This window comes from Pieris rapae, chromosome 4 (genome assembly GCF_905147795.1).
Source record: "Pieris rapae chromosome 4, ilPieRapa1.1, whole genome shotgun sequence".
Lineage (NCBI taxonomy): Eukaryota > Metazoa > Arthropoda > Insecta > Lepidoptera > Pieridae > Pieris > Pieris rapae.
Genome location: NC_059512.1, coordinates 5,710,410 through 5,715,334, shown reverse-complemented (window position 1 = coordinate 5,715,334; position 4,925 = coordinate 5,710,410).

The following is a 4,925-nucleotide window of genomic DNA, read 5'->3' as shown; positions in this document are numbered from 1 at the left end:
TTGGTTTGGTCTTAATCTCCTTGGGTCGATTATTATTTATTGTTATTTTAGTATAGAAATAAATTAAAGTTATATTTAATTAATTTCAAATAAAATGTGTTTGTATCTTCATAATGGAATGGAAAGTATCAAGGCTCGTTTGTCGCCAAGTGCAGTGGTTTGGATTAACGTTAACTAATATTAAAATAAATAAAATCAACCAGCATCATTATTAGCTTTTGCCTGTTTTCAATAAGCTTCGCTGGGCAAGGCATGTCTCAATTTCTCAATGGCAAGTGCGAGAGAGCGCGAGTAACAAAGGGTTGTTCATGGGCTAGTAAGCAACCGGCACGCCTACTTGTGTACTGACCTACTGGATATTCTAAAGACGAAGAAATGAAACTTTTGTAAATTGAAAAGGGAATTGTTGAAAATGCCATTTCTTGATATAACACAAATGTTCGAAGTTGAATAGCCGTTAACATATTTTTCGCAGACGTAGCAAAACCAACGTATAATGTTTTGTAATTTTGAATTTATATAAATTATGACGATTACATATTTTTCTAAATTTTAAAATAACATACATTTCTGGACACAAATACTATAATCATACAATTAAATTATTATACTATAAAGATATAATTTTTTTTACAAAACTAGTTACTACATGAATACAATATTTTACAATTCTTAAAGAAGATTGTAAATCTATGTAGACCTTTGCAATATTATGCCAAATTTTGACAACAATATTATTATAAAACTGTTTTACAACTAAATTTATACAATTACTAGAATATTTGCAATACATGCTTAGAAAAGCTAAGTAAGTTTTTAAATCATATTTTACTTCCTCCGTATTAAATCGCTATCGCCAAGCATTTCATTTGTTCTCTACCTTGAAGATACGTTTGTAAGGGTTATAAAGAGCTAATAAAATAAACACAATGTGATGTTATAACCCCAGAAAGCCGAATTACTGTGATATGAAATTTTATTATCGTTTTAATATTGCTTTATTTTATTGTGTCTTCTATTGGATTACTTGACATTGTACAAAGGCTCTTTACGAGTATTGTATTAGTAATATATTCGTAATTTAAACAGTGTCTATTCATACGGGTTTCCTCGTAAATTCAAGTTTGATAAAAAGTCATTATATAATTATAAGTGTGTAATATTTCTTTCTCTAATTATATGTAATCATATAAATTATTAAAAATGCCTATTTTCCATTTTCATTAAAAATATCATCTTCGCCTATGATCTCATTGCTAGAAAGAAGATTGAATGGGTGGTTTGCAAAGATACGGTGACAATAGCGCCGTAAATTAAACCTTTAGACGGGCTAATTATTCGATAATAGAGTTGGTTCACGACGAGACTAGAACACCAGGATCTTAAGAGTGCCGTAAAAGCGAGATCTCGGAATGAGGAAAAGCAGGTTCCTAAAGAACTAAGCAATTGAAAAGTGCGCCTTAATTTATTGTTCATAAAAATGTCAATAATTATCTAAGTCCAATTATCCAAATATACTTTGATAAATCTATAAAGAAACATAATTAAACAAAAAGACGATAATGAACAAACGATACTAACGCTTCATGTTGATCCAAATTATAATTTGGTTATTGGATCTAACGAAGGTATAATTAATAATGTATAATGCATTACTACTGCTCATCAATAAAGGCACCATTAGACTGAAATATGTGTTTCGTGTATCGTTGAAAATAAATCTGACAAAATATGGTTTAGCTAATTTTAGCTAAAAATGTGTTTGTGAAAAAGATACATACAACGCTACTTTAAGACAAAAGGAAGGAAGGACGAAGAAATATCATAGATACAAGATTATCATAAATACCAATTGTTTCTGGCAAATAAAATTTATTATATAGTTTAAACGAGAATAAGTATCTCTAAGGTCATACTCAAAAACATAAACAAGAAATGGTTGTTTGGGATTTGGGAATGTTATCCTGTCCTCTAAACTCAATTAAAAAAAAAATATGTAGATGATTTTTTTATGTGTTGATTAAGTAATAATAATTGTCGTTACCTAAAAATACCACAAATATCAGTGATTTCTATGTTAAACTTCGCTATGTATATTAGATATATTTACGTAGATGTCTGCAGCTCCATTCTCTCTAATTGATAAAGATGGTTGAGTTTTACCCCTTCGTTGCTCACCAACCTAAATGCCGCACACGATTTGGTTTGTAGGATCTAGTGAAAACAGCAAAGCAGTGGAACGAATTAAAAGAAATATTAATTACGTTAAACTTTAGGTCCCAATTGTTATGTATTTTTCGGCGTATACGAGCTATGTATATTTATTTAATTTATGATAAACTAGCGACCCGCCCCGGCTTCTCACGTGTGCAATGCTGATACTAAATACACTACAGAAAATCGGTGAACGTTGTATATAAAAATGTGGGTTATCCATAAGAGATACACATATACCATCACGGACTCTGTAGACCTTTTCAATGTGTACAATACTTAGTACATTATTTTGATAAAACTCGTAGGGTTCAGCCTGCGTTTGCAATGTAAGCGGAAAAAATGTAATTACTTGCGACATCATATTAGAAACCTCAAAAATAACAGTACTTCTCCACTATTTAATGGATGTTATTATACATATAAACCTTCCTCTTGAATCACTCTATCTATTAAAAAAATCGAATCAAAATCCGTTGCGTAGTTTCAAAGATTTAAGCATACAAAGGGATATAGGGACAGAGAAAGCGACTTTGTTTTATACTATGTAGTGATGATACAAACTAAATATTATTTATCATTAAAGTATATATATCTAAATATACTTTAACAAATTGTACTTCAAATAACTTACACAATATTAACTACCGATAAGAGCAATGGAGCACTTGTGCACTTATTCAAATCTTTAATAAAATTGCACCATTGTTTGTTTTCACTAAAGGTCAAGGATATAAATACTGCATGAAGAAATCGCTTTTAACTTAAATCCTACCGGAACTAATATTTTCAGCGTGAAAAAATATTTATTTGTTATGCTGCGGCGAGTACTCAAATATTGTTTGTTTCATTTATCGGTTCAAAGTTTGCTTTTGAATAAATACTTTTCTTAAAATGTAAATAAACGTCTTTCACTTTGTTTATCAAGATCGCAAGTACTATGTAAAGTATATTTATCTTTTGGTAGTCCATTAAAATATGAAGAATGATCCATCCTATGAGATCTTATTTCTTTCGATTTCAAACAAAGCTCTTGCACATTTATAAACACCTCAGAAGCATATTGATTGATTTGTCTGAAGTCGTATCTCGGGAAAAAATAAAGGAAAAGTGAAGAAAAATGTCTGGCAGATACCGTTGGAATGTCATTGACAAATATGTGCCAGTATGAGACAATTCGTCTTGTTCCCAGCGTATTGGACACGGATTTTCTTTATATATTCACGGTAAACATTCAATGTATTCGATTCATGTAATACCAGCTACAATATCCTTAGGCAATTATTGATTAATTACAAAAATGTATTGTATTACATTATTAGTGATAATAAAAAATCCAGTTGTTTTGTCAAAAACAAAGATAGAAGCTATACATCCTTCGGTGCGCAGCTGGGATTTGAATCTACAAACTCATGAGGATCACACGCCGAAGCCACTAGGACAACACTGTATACAATTTATTATTGAATACAGTATTTTGTAGACAAGCGTAAGATTGTGTAAAATCTGAAACCAGTGCAGTATCGAATAGATATGCCAGTTGTTAGGGAGCTGGTGAGCATTCAGGTATATGATTTGCACAAGTTGCACATCGTGGTAGATTGCAGTTTACGTCAGTACGAATCGATTTGGTACAGTCAATTATGCTCCTAAGTCGCTGAGTTACAGCCGATTGAAGGTTCTTAAACAAAGGGGGATATGAAATCATTTGTACATGTATGCCTCTGAAGTTCATGCTCACAAACATTTTGGAAATGAAGAAAATCAAAGAGGCAGACATTCAGGGTTTTGCATTATCATGGGACGGATAAAATTTTAAAATGATTTTAAAAAAAAGCTAAGTATCTTGCACATGGTTCTCACTGCGCCCATTTGATTCATTATCAATCAGTGGATACGAAAAAACATACAGTGAATGTCATGTCATTAAATACATTCTTAAAATCAATACTTTTTCGCGGGAATAATATATTATCGTCAATCTCAAAATATAGAATTAGCAACAAACTTAAAAAAAGAGCGTCCAATTCTTTTGAGAATGTCCATGGGTGTCGGTAACCCAACCACACATCGGGACTTCTCAATCTATGAGTGAAATTTATACTTGCCTATAAAGATAAATGTTCAAGGAAATTGATACATATCTAAGACCATGCGTAGTAGCGCGTAATTTAAACAATCGATATAAGTCTCAGTAAAATACAATCTGACATCTTAGATTCGATAATTCATTCTTGCCACTAAATTCGTGAAAACTACGTCGACGTTTTCCGCAGTTTTCACTTACATTATTCATAGTGCGGCGGTTGGGACGTTCAGTTAATTTCAACTGATTTATCGTTATATGTTATAGGTTTGTGTCAGTTAATATTCTGCAAATATCTCAAAATTTTCTATACGCCCTTCATATGATTGTAGATTCGATTTTCCCTATATCAGACATTGGAGTGCTGATGTACAAGCTACTCTATCAGGAGGGTTCCAGGATGGCTGAGAAGCCAAAGACTTAAGACAACCTTTATATTCTGTATTCTCCGTGTCTTTTTAAGTTTTTCTAAAAAATATGAATTTATTTTTAATTTATCTTATTTGATATTCAAAAGAGTAAATTTTTTGGGGTTTGACTTATTCATCGTGCCGTAAAATTAATGTTTTTTTAAATTCTTTTCTGCAGGTCGCGTCACTGTAAGTTGCCTGCTAATTTGTTAATA